The sequence below is a fragment of the Astyanax mexicanus genome, chromosome 4 (assembly GCF_023375975.1).
Source record: "Astyanax mexicanus isolate ESR-SI-001 chromosome 4, AstMex3_surface, whole genome shotgun sequence".
Classification (NCBI taxonomy): domain Eukaryota; kingdom Metazoa; phylum Chordata; class Actinopteri; order Characiformes; family Acestrorhamphidae; genus Astyanax; species Astyanax mexicanus.
Genome location: NC_064411.1, coordinates 5,948,600 through 5,967,455, shown reverse-complemented (window position 1 = coordinate 5,967,455; position 18,856 = coordinate 5,948,600). Strand labels below are relative to the sequence as shown.

The 18,856-nt window shown below is 35.3% G+C and overlaps 2 protein-coding genes across 2 annotated transcripts in view; both read right to left on the bottom strand.

Moving 5' to 3' along the window:
* Positions 1–18,856, bottom strand: part of LOC125801167 (zinc finger protein 484-like) — a 634,928-nt gene that overhangs the window by 577,705 nt on the left and 38,367 nt on the right. The window lies entirely within an intron of this gene.
* LOC125801327 (zinc finger protein 239-like) overlaps positions 1–18,856 on the bottom strand; it is an 89,956-nt gene that overhangs the window by 41,361 nt on the left and 29,739 nt on the right. The gene's annotated exons all lie outside the window — the stretch shown is intronic.

Below are 18,856 nucleotides of genomic sequence, written 5' to 3'. Positions count from 1 at the left end.
CTAGCTGCTCACTTTCTCTTATTATGGCTAGACACTGAAAGCAGGTTTTACCTCTTTGAAAACTTGAATGATCTTAATTTGTACATCCGAGTATCAATTAAAGACATTTAAGGTATTTTTTCTGAAAGAGAACCGCGTTTAGGTGTTGGCTAGCGTTCATGTTTGGTAATTATAACTAGAAAGCTAGCTAGCAGCCACAAAGTGAGCCTCTGAGATTATCAACGAATAAACGTATAATAATAAAAAACGTATCACCATGAATACATGATATACAAATAAACATATTCCATATTATCATACATCACATAAAACATTACTTATTCCCATACAATATGAAAAGTGACTTTATAATATCGTAATTTACCACCACCATATCCACCACATCTTACCTCAGAAAGAGCTGAATAACTTTCCAGTTGCACAAGCTTCACTTTATTCTGTTCAATGAATCAGTAGGAGTCGAATCACAAGAATAACTAAACCTAACTGTTTTTAAAACTTCACATTTTACAATTTTATATCATAATAAATGTATGGTCAACATTTTCTAAATAAGACTAACCGAGTCTCCTAAATCTGAGTGACTTAGGAGCTTAACTTTTGTACATTGTACATTGAGGTTGTTCTGAAGTGATGAATCAACCGAAGCTTCCTGAAGTTGACAGCAGATTGATTCATTTCCAGCAATAACTTTTTTTTTAATATACAAAAAAAGATCAAAATAAAACAATAAATATAATGCACAAAAATGTGTTTTTATTTTAACAATTTAATTATATAAGTATTTCATTGTTGTACATAGATATGAACATCTGTGTGTGTAGTATGATGTGAGGTAGTGCAATTGGCTTAATAAATAAACACTTTTCCAAGGCAAAAACACAAGTGAACAACAGAATGAAAAATATGGAACAAAAAAAGTTCAGATAGCAGAATAGTTTGTTGTTAAGGGTGAACTGAAATGGACTTAGGGTGTAGTGAATCATGATAACAAATACAAACATTTGTTGAATAGCCCACCTCTGTTCTCCCCAGCATTCTGAAATACAGCGCTGTTAGCTAATGCTCCCAATAGACCACAATGCTAGTGATAGGGGCATAGCTTAACCCATACAAAAAAAACCCCACTATTTTTACACCATTAACAACAAACTCAAAGTAGCTCCACACTTCACTGGTAGAATTCCAAGAATGATGACATTTAAAGCAAGGCAGTGAGAACTTTAAAAGCACACAGATAGTTTATTAAAAACACTGTTTATACACACAGTTCCTACTGATAGTTTATTAAAAACACTGTTTATACACACAGTGCCTACAGATAGTTTATTAAAAACACTGTTTATACACACAGTTCCTACAGATAGTTTATTAAAAACACTGTTTATACACACAGTTCCTACTGATTAGTTTATTAAAAACACTGTTTATACACACAGTTCCTACAGATAGTTTATTAAAAACACTGTTTATACACACAGTGCCTACAGATAGTTTATTAAAAACACTGTTTATACACACAGTGCCTACAGATTAGTTTATTAAAACACTCTTATACACACAGTTCCTACAGATAGTTTATTAAAAACACTGTTTATACACACAGTTCCTACAGATAGTTTATTAAAAACACTGTTTATACACACAGTTCCTACAGATAGTTTATTAAAAACACTGTTTATACACACAGTTCCTACAGATAGTTTATTAAAAACACTGTTTATACACACAGTTCCTACAGATAGTTTATTAAAAACACTGTTTATACACACAGTGCCTACTGATTAGTTTATTAAAGCACTCTTATACACACAGTTCCTACAGATAGTTTATTAAAAACACTGTTTATACACACAGTTCCTACAGATAGTTTATTAAAAACACTGTTTATACACACAGTGCCTACAGATTAGTTTATTAAAGCACTCTTATACACACAGTTCCTTGTCGTAGTTAAGCCAGGAAAGGTCTGATGACAAGCACGAATGAATAGGTAGGAAAGGGGAATAGATTGGAAAATTAATGTCGGGGAAATGCATAACTTTCCAGTTGTTGCTGAAAATATCTCTATAATATTGATGCATTTTTAAGCATTTCTTGTCAGTTGACTTATTGTGGCTTGACTAGCTGAAGGTATTGTGTATATAAACTATCTGTGTATATAAACTATCGCACTGTATTTCGGAATGTTGGGGGAGATCGGAGGTGGGCTATTCAACAAAAGTTTATACTCGTTATTGACTACAAATCAAGTCCATGTATATAACTTCTCCCCTAAACTGAAAAGGAGAAAACAGGGGATGAAAAAACAAACAGATTATGGGTCAGATTAGAACTGGATTTGTATGTGAAAAGACATTTTTAAGGCCTTATGCCTCTGTAAAGGCTGGGCTGCCAATAGAACAAATAACGCCTCCCTCATAGGAAATGTTTACGGTGATTGGAAGGCGCTTAATTAGCTGATCAGTACATTGTGTGGAACGATGAGCTCCTCCATATCTTCTGTCAAAAGGAGAGTGGTGTTGCTTCCCACAGAGACTCCAACCACCACAATCCCTCTTCTGTTTTTTTCTCTGGTTTCTGCAAGTAAAAATATTTTTTCCAGTTTTCACCATTAGACAGTTGAATACCGAAAAATTACAGTATTTCTCATTTGTCAATATTTCCTGGGACAGCACGGAAGAAATGACACTTTAATGTAATCTAAAGTAATCAGGGTACATCTTGTATAACAATGTGAGTTTGCTTTGCCCTTGAAACAACTCAACACACAACCATAACAACATTAACACCACCTCCTTCAAACAGCTTCAGTAATAATTTACCTCACAATATTCAGATGTGTAATTTCTGTAAGCAGCAAGAGGGCAAGTTCTGCCAGAGCTGCCTCTCTCCACAGCGCCACCTCGTGGTGCTTTCCCTCTTCTTCTAAGATCAGTTCACCAACAGGAACAGGCCCATCTCTAGTGGCTTGCATCCGGGTTGAAATTAGCTATGAAAAACATAGTGTTAAATAATGCTGTGAAAATACACTATAACCATACGGGGACTAATTTTGTGGTACCACTTTACAATAAGACTACCTTTATAGAGGGTTTGTAAATGGTTTACAATTAGTTTATTAATGGTTACTAATTAGGATGTAAATGTCTTAAAAATCATTAATAGTCAGTTATAACACATACATAGAAAGAGCAACAATGACCTGTTATGAAATAATGAACCCACAGCCATCTATATTGTTGCCCTTTCTATATATGTGTTATAACTGATTATTAATGATTTTAAAGCATTTACAACCTAATTAGTAACCATTAATAAACTAATTGTAAACCTTGTATAAACTCTTTATAAAGTCTTATTTTAAAGTGGTACCAATTTTGTTTTGTGGAAGAATGTATTTAATTTACCCTTAACCATTTTATACACAGTCAAGTCAGAATATTATGACCAGCTCCATACACCATACACCTATGACCATACACTCACTGAGCATCTTTTTAGCTCCGCTGATCATAAAGGACACTCTGTATTCCTGTATCTGTTTCTCTGTGTACTTTATTATTAAGTTTGCTTGGAAAAGTCAACTTACTGTTCTTCGTAATCTTCTTATTATTATCTTATTCTGCGCTCAAAATTGAATCACTATCTCCTCCTACAGCTTGTGACGTAGGAATACTAAATTTAGCAGTATCGTAGGACCTATACCCGATTAGGTTGCTTGTGCTTTTTAAGCGATATATCGTACGTTTTTCGTAAAAACTTCGTAAACGTGCACTTTTTTTCCCCAAAGGAAATTTGAACATCCACATAGGTCACAATTTTTGAGATATGAAGACAAAAATCGGACGTTCTTTACGGAAATTTCGACGATTTGACGTTTTCGTACAATTGTCGTACGAAGTTTCCACATAGGAATGAATGGGGGGGCCTTTCTCTCCCCTGCTCTTCCAGTACTGTGTGTGTTTGGAGGAGCTGCTGTATGGAGCAGATACTGATCAAAAGTTTGGACACCCCGGCACCCCAGCCAGGGCTTAGCAACCAGTTAGCAACACCTTAGCAACCACCTGGAAAACATTAGCAACTGCATGGCAACCACTTTAGAAATGATAGCAACTGCCTAGCAATCAAATATCAACAGTTTAGCAACCACCTGAAAAACGTTAGCAACTGCCTAGCAACCACTGAGCAATCATTTGGAGTTTGTTAGCAACTGCCTAGCAACCATGTGGAATATGGTAGCAACTGCCTAGCAACCACAATAGAAATGATAGCAACTGCCTATCAACCGATAGCAACAGCTTAGCAACCACCTGGAAAACGTTAGCAACTACCAAGCAACCACTTAGCAACCACTTTAGAAATGATAGCAACCGCCTAGCAACCAGTTAGTAATCAAAAGTTTTTAGATTTCAGCATTTAACCAAACGTTTTTGGATTTAAGCATTTAACCAAATATTTTTGGATATAAGCATTTAACCAAAGGTTTTTAGATTTTAGCATTTCATCTAAAGTTTTAGCATTAAACCAAACATTTTTAGATTTAAGTGTTAAAATCCTCCACATGTGTCTAGGAAGAAAAATATGGAGAAGATAACACATGGCTATCCTAAGTCAAAGAGCCAGCAGAGTTTAATTAAGAAAGAGGAGAACAGGCAGTAAATAGCGGTACAAAAATCTGATTTAATTTTAGCTTCCCACCACTCATTTGCACATACAACAAACCATGGCAGTATTTACATTATTTACATATGCTGTATAAAACAACAAAGAAAGTACCACTCTGGGAAATGTAAACTATGGACGGTGCTATAGAAAAGAACACAACAAAACATAACCATATTAAACTACCTAAAGCCAAATTAAGTACAAAAAGAATATAAAGAAAAGATACTCCCTAACTAATAACCTAAATACAAGGGGTAGCACCCGCCCTCTTACCTAGGGACCGATACAAACAACTCCTACATGATGTAAAATGTACAGGTGCACCTATTTTACCTGTTAGCATACCCAAGGTGGTACAGCCAAACCAGTGAGTTGTCTTTTAGCCAAAAAGAGGGATTAAGTTAACCACATCAGAGAAGTAATACAATAAAATTAGGCTACAAGAGCGCATTGGCCTTAAAGCATACCCCATGGTTCTCTCTCTCTGTCGGCCATCTTGGTTCAGGTCCTTTTGTAGTCTCCACCCACAACTCTCTCCCATGGCTCACCTGAGAGAGAGAGAGCGAGAGATAGAGAGAGAGAGAGATACTGCACGTAAGCATTTAACCAAAAGTTTTTGGTTTTCAGCATTTACCCAAACGTTTTTGAATTTTACCATTTAACCAAAAGTTTTTGGACTACTTCTCAGCCAAAGTATTTGTATTCCACAATTTAGCCAAGGTGTTGGGCTTTAGAATTCAACCAAATTTGCTCCATTGCTTCATCAGTAAAAAATATTTTAATTCCAATTTAGTCAAATAAACATTTTTACTGATTATAATTTTGCATAAAGGGGATTGGACAAAGAACAGATAAAGGTAATATATAAGATGTAAACAATATAGGTAAGATTGTGATATCAAGACTTACATATTCTTATGTATTCTTAAGTATTATAAAAATGAAATAGAAATTATGAATTTCAAGATAAAGCGCCACCTACTGTACCCACCCAGAGAGCATAGACAACTGTACTTTTAAATACTGTGCATAGTATTTTGATTGTCAGTTGCAGCCATAATTATTCTGATCAGCTCAGATATTTTGTTTTGATGCAGGAATACGAAGCCTTTTTTGTGTTGCTGCTCTCAGTTCTCTGTGTAGCCATGTGTTGGGGTTGTTGCTTTGTCTTGAGCCACATAGGTTAGGAGATGATAAGGAGATTCTGAGACTTCTGGTGGACTTTGGTAGTTCACTGGTGGTGCTTGGCAGGGTTCTCCGTGCAGCCCCTCGACTGTCCATTGTGGCTGTTGGGGTGTTGTTGTCCCTCAAACAGAAGTACAGACAAAAAATGGTTCATTTGTGATTAAAAGTAATTCCATAAATGTTGTTCTAAGACACTATAGGGTGGGCTTTAATTCATATTAGCCCCCCCCCATATCAAACCCACTCCAACGCCCTTGATAGCAACAACCGCGACGTCCACCACTTGCCAGCCCTCTGCCTGGGAAACCAGGAGTTTGGTGATACATTTCACTCGGATGGGAGACTCCTTTTTGTAGGGCGTCGTCGGCCGTGAAAACATTCTGTGTAAAGAAAAGAGCACAAACATACAAAATAACATGTTTATACTGTTTAATTCATTATGTTTCACTTAATTTATTGTATTACCCATGATTTAATGGTTCATATTCAAATATTTTATTAAACTATATATTATTAAACTGTTTTTGGACTAAGTGGGGCTATTTTGCTGTTATTGTTCTGTTGTGTAACGCTTAGCACTGATTAAGTATTACATAATAAAAAATAATATGAAAATAATTAAAATAGATATTTTCTTACTTAGCAGCACTTGTGTCCCCATTTTAAAGTGTCTGGGTGGAAACAACACCACGCATCTCTACCAAGCAATTAAAAAAGATATATTTTTATCTATTTTCATATTATTTAAATAGTACCAAGCGTTACATATACAGAACAATAACAGCACAATAGCCCCACAAAACCCAATACAGTTTAATATTATGGTTTATTCTCCCAACCAATCAACAAATAAAATATTTGCATATGAACAGTTGAATCATGGGTAATACAATAAATTAGGTGAAACATAACAAATATTTTATATTTAGTCCGTTGTGCTCTTTTGTTTGCACAGAATGTTTTCACAGTCGACGACTCTCTACTAAAAGGAGTCTCCCATCCGGGTGAAATGCATCACCAAACTCCTGGTGCCCCGGGCAGAGGACCAACAGTTGGTGGACGGTGCGGTTTTTGGGATGTCAATCATTCCTAAGTGATTACTTATTGGATAGAAAATGCTGTGTGGTAATCTGAAATTCTGTGCTGAATATTTGTTTATAAACAGTCTGACACTCTTCTGAGGTAGAAATCAGACAAAGAATAAATCTGCTCTGGGAAGTCATTGATTCTGACCCACCTGAAGATGAAGGCAGGGGAGAAAAAATAAAAAAATTCCCGCACCGACCGCGCCGTCTGCGTCCTTAATAAAAACTTTTAAGAACCAGGGAATGGCGAATAGTTTTATACAGTGCATGTGATAATGTGGTTTACAAATCAGACATTAAAGATAATGAACGTCTAGCATAAACTATTATTTATATCGTCTCATTGCTGTGTGCATCTGTAACAAAACATTTATAGGAACTATTAAAATAAAGAAATAGATTTGTGAGCCTGTACATACATAAGTGTAAATCATCCAATACAGTGTTGGACGAAGTTTATATCACACTATCGTTTGTTTTGTTACAAACAGTATAAAAGCTACTGCCTGTGGCTAAATGGTGGAATGCCAATACTTTTGGCTGATTGAGCTGTGTGCAAAAACTTTTGGTTAAATGCTAATATCCAAATACTTTTGAATAAATGGTGGTGCAGCACAGATATGCCTCTATATGGTTTAGTATATCTTCAGCCCAGCAGTGTAAACTCTTAAAAGCAGAAACAGTTATGATCATAAACCACAAGCACATGTCTTTCTGAAAAATGCCCATTTAGAAAAAATACTTTCAAAGGGTTTAAAAGGGCTTAAATAGACTTTTACATTTTGATAAAAACCTTTAGAAAAACACTGCAAAACACCACAAAACCAGCAGAAAAATATAAAAACCATAGAATTTTTGTTTTAGCAGGGAAAGGATAGTAAGCTTAAATGAATGTGTTTAAATTCAAAAGACAGGTATAAAAACAGAGGAGAACAGTCTCATCTACCTTTTGTGGAGATTCCCACAATCTCCATCTCCACTGTGACCTTCAGTGACTCTGGTTCCTGTAACACAGAACATGGTGATAGGAGTAAGTTTTAACAGTCTACATTCTTTTCTGGTACAACAGCACAACAATAAAGTGTTAAACTACGGCACTGTAGTTATTAGTAGTGATGGGTCAGACTCTTAGCCGGCTCTTTCAAATAAACGACATGCGCTGACTTCAGAGAGTGAGCCAATATATATATAAATATAAATGTATAGATTAAAGTTTTATGATGATACATATAAAGCACAGTAGAAGACAGCATAAAAATATACATTAAGGAAGAAAACTAATGATAGAAATAGTGAAATACTAACAAGAGGCAACAGTGAAAGCTCCTCATAAACTCTTACAGTTTTTAGGCATTTCTTATTCTTAGCAATCTCTAAAGGATTTCAAAAGGGGAATAAACTCCAGTAAGAAGATATCAAATCAAGTATTTACAATGATGATAGTATTTACTCAATAAAATAATAATATTAATAATATACTTAAAATCAAGATCAGTGTATGAAAAAAAAAACATATATATCACCAAGGTTCACATTTACAGAGATTTTAGTTTTCTTTAAAAAGAAAGAAGAAAAGTCTTGCCAGAATGAAGATACAATGGAACATAAAAAAAGATGATTCACGTTCTGATTGACAAAAAGAGCATTCAACATTGAAGTGCTTGATCTACCCACACCTTACACATGTGACCTCGCATAAACTGTGTTTTGTAGCAACATCAGCTCCCTCTTCCACAACAGGGCAGATCATAACAGAAACCAATCAAACCCTCAAACATGAGCTCCTTTTTATGTCAATCTTTGCTAAAGTTTTCAAAAAACATCACCTGGATGCTTGTTTTTTTTTATTTGCACAATTATTTTTTTTTTTGTTGAGTGACACTTTGTTGATGGTGTTCAGTGCTGTTTATTTCACTGTATAGAGTTGCACATTTGAAAATAGTATACACATTTACATTGGACCTGTTTGTTTACTTGAGATGACTTTGTTTTTGTATTTCATTATTTATTTTTTATAAAAATAAAGCCATATACATAATATATATTTTTATATAATGTATGTTTCAACTCTATTAATTCATTGTACACATAATTTGGTAATAAATTGAATTAAGCAACCAAAAAATATAAGGAGCTACTTGGAAGCCGAAAGAGCCGGCTCTTCTTATACCTCTTTTCCACCAAAAAAGTGCTGGTGCCGGAGCCGGTTCCAGGGAACCTTTTAAGAACCGGCCCATGTTTCCACTGCTCTAAGGAGTCACTCACTACGTATGTAAATGTGGTTTGATTTGTTACAAACAGCAGAGATGTAGTAATGATTCAGGACATTCAAGGCAGAAATAAAAAATGATGCAGTTCTAGCATACAGTTTTTTCTATACATTTTTGCAGTCTCATGGCTCAGTACATCTGTAACAAAAAAAAATCTAGGAACTATTAAAATCAATAAATACTTTTTTTTTTTTTTACTTTAAATACATTTATGAAGCCTATATCTATGTAAGAAGTGTAAATCATCCTTTACACACAATACATTTCTTCATTTCTGTATTGGTATTGAAGAGTAACTGTTTATTTTACCTTGAGTGTATTGACAAATATCTTACAATTATGAATACTTATCTTAGTATCTATAATTACATAATCATTGTGTGAAACCTTGTATTCTATATGCATAACCAATACTCACATTGTATTTGATCATTTTTATTACTCACAGTGTATTTTACACGCATTTATATAGAAGATTAACCAATAATCACAGTATATTCTTTACATATATAGTAAAACACTGTTTGATCAGGCATGTGACTAACACCACCCTTATTATGACAAATTAACCCACACGATACATAACGCGTTTACTAACACATAGGACCTATTATATGGCAGACTAACCACGCGCTACTAACACAGTAACATATAATGTATGGAATCCATTGTGTGACGTGTGTAGCTTATGCTTGAAGCATTTCGTTTACTGCATGTTTCTGACTATCGGCCATCAATCATCAGCTAGTGCAGTGGTTCCCAACCTTTTTCTTCAGGGACCCATATTTTTACCATTGTAAGCTTTGGTGACCCAACATAACCCCCCAACCCCCCCTCCCCCCCCCCCCCCCCCCCCAAAATGCAAAAGATGTAGGTGTAGAATTGGGGTGGGGTGGGGGGGGGGGGGTTAGAAATGACAAATAAAAACTGACATTTACTATAGATTATTAAAAAAAACACGTAAAAAAGGAAAAATTGATACATAAAACATAAGGAATTTTTATCTTATGAAGAAAAAAATAATTAGATCAATAAAATAATACAACTATTTAAAATGAATAAAAAATAATTTATATAAAATAAAAACAAACAAACAAAAAAAAAGAATAATATCAGTTTCAGTTTCAGTTTCAAATCAGTAAAACAGCTCACCAAAACCTCAACCTGTAAAGTTAAATGATTAACTTTACAGGCCCTCACTCATTTTCGTTTATTTAACTAAACTGAGTTTTATATTCTTATATTATTATATTATTATATTCAGCCTCGCGCTGAATTCAGCTCCGCGCTGCCGGAGAGAGCGCCCGCGCGCGCGCCAGAGAGAGAGACAGAGAGACAGAGAGAGCGCTGCGCAGCGCGGCGAATTTTGCTTACCCTAGACTATATATAGTATTAAAATTAAACCCCTTAAAATCGTGGATCTTTGGCGACCCATAGGTTGGGAACCACTGAGCTAGTGCACTCTGTACGAACTGAATTGATACAAAGGAGGCTTCGGGACGAACAGTGCGGCCTTTCTCTCTGTGTGTGCAAAGTCCTTCACCTACCAAAGCGGGAGGAGGACGCGCGCACATAGGGAGGGCGGCACTGTCCAATTACTGAAACAATGCCACACTGTCTGACTGCACACAGTCAATTCTTAAAACAATACCACACTGTCCGGCTGGATACAGTCAAGGCCAAACACTAGTGGTCCGGTCAGACCTGTGAAACTTGAGTACTAACACGTGAAATTACGCATGCTAACATGAGATGATTTTAGCAACGCCTCATCAGCAGGTTTCACGTCATTTGGGGTATAAACATGGAGTCAGATTAGAGGGGGGTCAGAACTTCTACTGGGACGGCTGTTAACTGTCTTGTATGTATTGGTTCTCCTGAATTCAGTAATAAATACTTGGTTTGCTTTCAACCTCACTCCACCTGCCTACGACTCTCTATCAAACGAACACGTAGGGGAGTTGTACCCCGGACGAGAGGTGGGGGTTAACCCACCTTTCATTTTCTTTTCTACAACAGTATTAAGAACTTTATATAAGGTGTATACACCTTATATAAGGTGTATGGCTATACATATGCCTATTGGGTTCTGTCTTTTCTTCTCAAATTAATGCACTGAACTGACGCAGCTCTCTGTAATGAACGTCAGTCGGTAACAGATGCTGTAAATACTAAATGCCTCTTAAGAATATTTTTTAGTTGGAGGACCATTGCTGTCTTAATAAAAATATATTCGTTTAAAAATTACAAAAACATTATTGGAGACAATCAGTGATTTTAAATTATTGTCCAGCCTTAAGTATAATTCATATTCAATATACATATCAGTGGTGTGCAGTAAGGCCTATAAGGGGCTGACCAAATGTGCATGTAAATAATTACATATTTTTTTTATCAGGATGTATATAATTATTGCAAGTGTAAGCATTTATTTTATAGATTAACGAAAAAAACAGCAACTAATTCAAAGCATTAGCCTGTGTTTTTCGTTGCTATAGGACTGTATGATTGACAGCGGTACTGACCAATCAAAGCTCTTTAAAATGTCTTCTGCTCACGTGTCCGCGGACCCTTCTCCTGATTTTGAGAAGGGTGTAGTAATGAGTCTATTAGAAAAGTCTTAGGACAATCTAACCAATAAGACTCATGCTTTTCACTCCGGGGGCGGGGCCATGGCTGCCTAGCCCCTTCTCTGCGCTCGGATGAAGGGGTCAGGCTACGCGCATTGATTAGTTGTAAAACGGAGAGCGCATGCTGGATTAATTAAATATTTAGCTAACTATCATGGAAATAAGACAGATATTGTGTCATATTATATTAAAAAGCCTTTTTAAAGGCTGCCCTTCAACGTGAAACTAAGTAATATGCCGTGTGACTGGTGATTTTTGTGTGTACTTAATGTTTTGGCTGCTCTGGCGTCCTGTAGAGATACAAATGAGTGATATTTGTTAAACGCCTGTACTTGTAGGAACATTAAGCATTTATTGTTGGGTCTATTGTATGCTTTTGTAGTTTGTAGCTGTATTTGTGGACTGTTTATGTGTATTAAGTTCATTGGAACTACTGGTCTGAATCTTCAGGTCTGGAACTTAAGCTGGTTCTCTGGCTCTATAGCAGTGGTCTCAATCTTATTCTATCTGGGGGCCGCTGTAGGTAGAGACTGGGTGAGGCTGGGCCGCACAGGACAAGAACACGTATTTTATTCAACACATTCTGCCATGCCAGGTGTTCTGTCGAGTGATGCTACCCATCGATACGCGCTTTCTAAAGACACTGCGCATGTGCTAACCTACATTTGTATTATTATTTCAAGTGTACTATAATAATTCTGTTTTTCTAATATTTTTTGTTCATTTAATAACCTGGACTGTCATTACATTGTCAAAGTGTAATGGCAATTAATAATAATAATAATAATAATAATAATAATAATAATAATAATAAAATATGATCTTAAAATAAAAAAAAAGATTATAATAAACTCTTACTACCATAACTTTACCCTGATACGGTGGTTTAGACTATCCAAACATAGTACATGAACTTCTGCTGGAAACATGCTCTAATATTGTGCTACTTTTGTGCTTTTACCTTTAAATATACACAAAAGGGTAGCACGGTTTGTCAGGGTAGCACAAGTCGACAGAACACCAGATCTCTCGTCTCGCCGTGTGGGCGTATCTTGAATCCAAATAAGGCTACAGGTGTAGTCAATTTTAAACTTTTAATGATTAAATGAACTTTACTGTGCTCTATATAAATCCATATTTTGCCGTTTGTGTGTGTAAGGCTCGAATGTGTGTGTGTGTGTGTGTGTGTGAAGTCCCTGATTGGCTGAAAGCAGCGCGGCGGCTTGATTCATTTGAATAAAGAATGCGGGGTTGCGTTCAACGCAACGCAACCCAACCCAGCCGGTATGCAGTGGCTCTCTCCATTGAAGTGAATAGGATGCGATGTGCTGTTGAAAATACATCAGCAATGTTATTTTATTCTTTATTCTGTTTATTGTTTATGTAAAAACTGGGTTTGCAACATTGAATATTAATCAAGCAATCGGTTATTTACACTGGAGGAGGACCCTCATTTACTGTGCCGCTGAGCATTTACAGTTTAAAAGGGATTAAAAATATTATAAATAAAATTAGAAAAAATAGAAATAAAAACTAACATTTACTATAGACGGAAAAAATATAAAGATAAAAAAGGAAAAATAAAAAACTTTAAAAAGATCATAAAAATTAATACATCAAAAATAAAAAATATATATATATCTTATGAAAAAAAAATATTTGATCAATAAAAATAATAAAAATATTTAAAATGAATTAAAAAATAATAAAAATATTTAAAATGAATTAAAAAATAATTAATATAAAATAAAAATTCATTTAAAACAAAATCAAAGGCTTTCTAATAGTGCGCAGAATAATATCAGTTTCAGTTAGTTTCGGTTTCAAATAATTGAAACAGCTCACCAAAACCTCAACCTATCCTTTATATTTGACAATATTTGATTAACTTTACAGGTCCTCACTCATCTTAATTAATTTAACTAAACTGAGTTTTTATATTATTTGAAGCCTCGCGCTGAATTCAGCTCGGCGATGCGAGAGAGAGAGAGCGGCGCATTTTGCCTGATTTCTCTTGATTGAATATGAGTAAATATTCGAATTTAATATCATACATTTGGCTACACTTTATAGGACTTTATTTATTATTTTTTTTTAATCGCAGTGCCATGCAAGCTTTCAAGCTCGTTCTGCGTGACTGCAGCATTTTAAAGCGCAGGAGAGATTTTATTCAATTAATTAATATATACATTTTTTAAATAAATTTGCCCTGGGGATAAGAAATGAACGCTAACATATAGCTTTATATTGCTGTGAATTTCAAATGTTTTTTAAGGTTTATATACTTGACATGCAGCACCAGATGACAGGGTGATGCTTTATTTTTTAGATATGAAAAAAAAAAAATTAAAAGTGACTTTCAGTTACATAATAGCAAAGTGAAATGTGACATAAATGACATAAATAAAGTTATGTCCAGTTCAAAGTTCTTTTCTCTTTTAATTTTTCATTTCAAAAACTCCAGCTATTGAGTAAGAATAAGCACCTGTTAAAATTCTGGACAGCAGAATGCCTGTGTCTGCTCTATTAAGCTTAGTCTGTGTACTAAGCATAAATATAAATCCTTATAACTGTTTGATCCAGGTGTTAAACTGTTGTATTAATACCATTTTAACGTTTTTCGTTTCTATTCTTTGAAATTCGTTAGATTATATTTTTGTCAACATTTTGGGTTAATTTTCGTTTGTTATTTTTCTAATAATAATAGAAATTATATAATTAATTTATATATATAATTAATTTATGCACTCATTAATATGCCATACCACATGTCTGTCTTTGTTAAAGAGCATAATATAAAGTATTTCAGCATGAAAGCACGTATTTGTAATGTGTCACAGCGTCCTGAATCATTACTACATCTCTGCTGTTTGTAACAACACGTCTCGCAATTGGCCCGCGGGCCGCGAGTGTGAGACCCAGGGGCGCAGATGGACATTTTGAACTGGGGGGGACCAAGCTGTAAAATTATATATATATATATATATATATATATATATATATGCTGCAATAAACTTTAGAATAATCACTTTTCTGATCAACACTAGCCATACTGAAACTGTTATTGGTCTGGTATGTCAATGTGTCCCCAGTGCCATCTGCGCGCATTCTTACACCATGATGCCAAATCACTGACATCCTACTATTCCATATCACATTGTTTGGTTTTTGAAAAAACGCTGTCATTGTTTTTTGTTTCTTCATTGCTACAGCCTAGGCAAGACCAGGAAGACAATGTTAACATTTTACATCTTATAATTTCAGTTAACAGCGACTGCTTACTAAAATAACATCATAATAACATCATACATAAAATCAATGGATAGAGCCGCTGCATGCCTCGGTGCATGCCGGGTTGCGTTGCGTTTAACGCAGCTCCGCCCTCCGGCTTAACTTTATTCAAATAAATCCGGCTGCCGCACTGTGTCCAGTCCAGCCAATGAGGGAAAAGCAGGCTGCGTCTTCACACACACACAAGCCTCTTACACACACACACACAGAACAGGCGCCTTTCAACCACAGGAGAGAAGCTGAAAGCGGCAGAATATGGATTTATAGAGCTATAGGTTACAGTGAGGTTGGTAAAAAAAATAAAAATATTAAACTTATGACTGTCTACTTCTGTTGCTTCATTTTAATTCAAAAACGAGCAAGGAGATCCAGCGCAGCGGATTGCGTTGAAAAAAAGTGCCAGTGGACACGTACCGTAAGGAGCTGGTAACTGCCTGTGTCTGTAGTCTACAGGCAGTTACCAGCTCCTTAGAACCCCGGACTTGAGAAGGTGGGTTAAATTTACATTGGAACTGGAACACGGAGCTCCGAACAATGTAACCTCTGAACTGAACGCTTCCTAGTTTAAAAACGAGGGCATTGTGGAACACAGAATTCCACAAACGTACAGTTAATTAAATTAAAACCCCAACGTTTATGCTTGTAGATGGTAGATTTCGGATGAGGTCACTATAATCATCTGCGCCCATGGTGAGACCCCTGCTCTGTAGTGTTTATGCGTCTCATTTTGACCCTGTGGCTATAAAGACTTCCTAAAATCAAACTTGGGTAAAGGGAGGAACTAGAAGAGTTTGTGATACAGAGAGGAAAAAAGGAGGAAAAAAATTGGAGCAAGCCAGAGCTCAGGGTAAAAACTGGCAGAAATTTATTTTTATGCAAACTAAAATCCAAAACTGAGTGACTGTAGACAGGTGTTTCAGTTTCATTGTCCAACCCCGGTATGTCCCAAATGTGTCTATAAACTGGGTATAGGATATATATGATATCTCTATAAATTTTATAAAACATATTTTCTTTTTTTTTGTTTTCAGCTCAGAAAGTCATTTTGTTACATTTGTAATAATACTTTTCATTAATTTAAGCAATGTCTTTTTTTCCACAGATCTTTCAGACACATCCCATGTAAAAAAGCTCCCCAGAACTCGTCAAGCTAGTCATACGGTTAGCTTATTAGAATAGGCAGCAGTGACTTCATTTAACTCACAATAGAAAAAAGGGCAATTCTGTTTATATTCTTTTTCCTAAAGTTCATATTAATACTTGTAAAGGGTTAATCATTTAGTGGGTGTTAACATATGAACAGCTCAGGCATGAGGGATTGTGGTGGCTGCCTACCGTTTCATACACAGCCAGTCTATCTCTGCTCTCTCCTACTGGTATGCAGATTAGCTAAGTGTCAAACGGTCAGGTTGTTACCATCATTTAATGGTCCATATTATGTCCAGTGTTGGGAAGTAACAGATTACATGTAACGGCGTTACGTAATCAGATTACAAATTATGAGTAACTGTAATCAGTTACAGTTACTGCTTCAGTAAGTGGTAATCAGATTACAGTTACTCTGCTAAAATAAATGGATTACATTGCGGTACTTTCCTATTTTGGTCTTCCAATTCAACACTGACAAAACGCAATCACATTCACATAAATCACGACATCATAATATTGTGATTCACAACCTACTGCTCAGAATGTTTTCACTGCAGAAGGGCCCCCTAGCGGGCCCGTTCTGACTATGTAATGTAGAATGCTTAAAAGCGTCAAATATTCTAAAAACACCGACAAACTAACCGACTCATATTCTTTAGTACTACTTTAACTACCTGCATGCAAAATTACAGCCATCTAATTACATGAAACCAGTCGCCAGAAATCTCCAACTGAAAACAGCCTGTTTTTTCACATTGTTTACATGGGGAACACGCCTCCCCAACAAAATAGCCTTATAAAATAGTATTAGTATGTAAAATAACATCAGAGTACACTATAGAAAATTCACTTACTATCACAGCATCCACAATACAGCACTGAACCGCAGATAAAATATCCATAAAGTCCTTTATTCGCCTGCTTACTTCTCCTTACAAACATGCGTTTATTTTCAGCGCAGCCGCAACGTAATATTCTCAGGCTCCTAGCGACCACGCAATGTAATATTTTCACGTAAAGTTGTACGTGAATACAAAGCTAAGGATGTCCTCTTCTAGATTCTGTGGTTTTCATTGGTCCACAAACCACTATTTTTCTTGAGTGATCGTCTTTTGAACCAATAACATGAGCGCTGGATAAATCCAATCCAATCAAATGAGGTCATAGCCTTTCTCCAGGGTCACAAAAGTGATTGACACCTATGTCAACCAATAGTCCACCCTTAGATGAAAACACTGGTACGTACTTTGCCCTGATTGGTCTCCTAATGGCTGGGGGCGGGGCATGCCTCACCGCTGTCATCAAAATCCCTCTGCTGAACAAAGGTGCGCCCACAGCGCGGATACGTGTGATTTTGTGTCATTTCATCAAAAAAATGTTAATATTACTCTGAAGTAGACTTACATTCATTTATTTTATCACAAACAAACAAAAAATATTACAAACTCTGGTTGTATAGAGACAGATTTACTTGTGTATCTTTGTATTAGATTAAAGGCAATCTGGAGAGGTTTTGAACACTTTGGAGACGCCTGGTGGACACCTAATATAATGCAGTGTAACTTTTCAATGCTTTGTCCTATAAATTACAAATTTTTTAATTTGTTTGTCAAGACCCTACTGAATCAGGAAATGTAGAGAATGATTGACTATTTATCACCAACATCCATACACACATTGTAAACTTTAAATATAACTGGTGCTTTTTTTTTTTTTTTACATTTTCTTCTGCATTTGATGTTTTCAAATGGAACCTAAATAATGGAAATGAAAGTGTTGAAGTGAATTATTGTTTACTGTTTATGATTACACTGCATTTGACATTTAATAATAAAACATTAAAATTATATTTTGTTTGCATTTGTGAGTTCTTACAAAAAGGAACAGATTGTAATCACATTAAATCGTATTGAACCGAATCGAATTGTATCGTGACATATCGTAAAATAATCGTATCGTAACGTATCGTAATGAATCTTGTGATTTACACCCCTAGCTAATCCTGGCAAAAAATCCACCTGCAGAAAGTGGCAAACCTGCAAAGAGATATCTTACAGTTGTTGTTACATTGTTTGTTTTTAATGATTTTATCATCAATTTATAGAAGTGTTTCATAAAAATGTTTGATGAAATGGTTTCATAAGTATTTTTACAGGGTGATTGAAAAGGCTGTTTTATTTGTTTATCTATTTGTTAATTGGAAAAAAAAAAATAATAATAATATGCAATATGTGGTTGCTACATTAATTCAGGCTTAAAAAACAACAATACTGTAAGTAATCCAAAGTAATCAGATTACGTTACTCACTTGAAGTAATGTAACTGATTACGTTACAAATTACATTTTGAGTGATGTAATCAGTAATCTGTAAGGGATTACACTTTAAAAGTAACCTTCCCAACACTGATTATGTCAATTTACATTTGAGATTTGTAGGTATAAACATACACATATTCACACACATATTTTTTCACCTGCATATCCGATTAGCCTAAATTTTACCCTGTATATTTAATTCCCAGCGCCAGAGAGCTTTATTTTCGTGATAAATATTTCTTAAAACTGCATTGACACTAA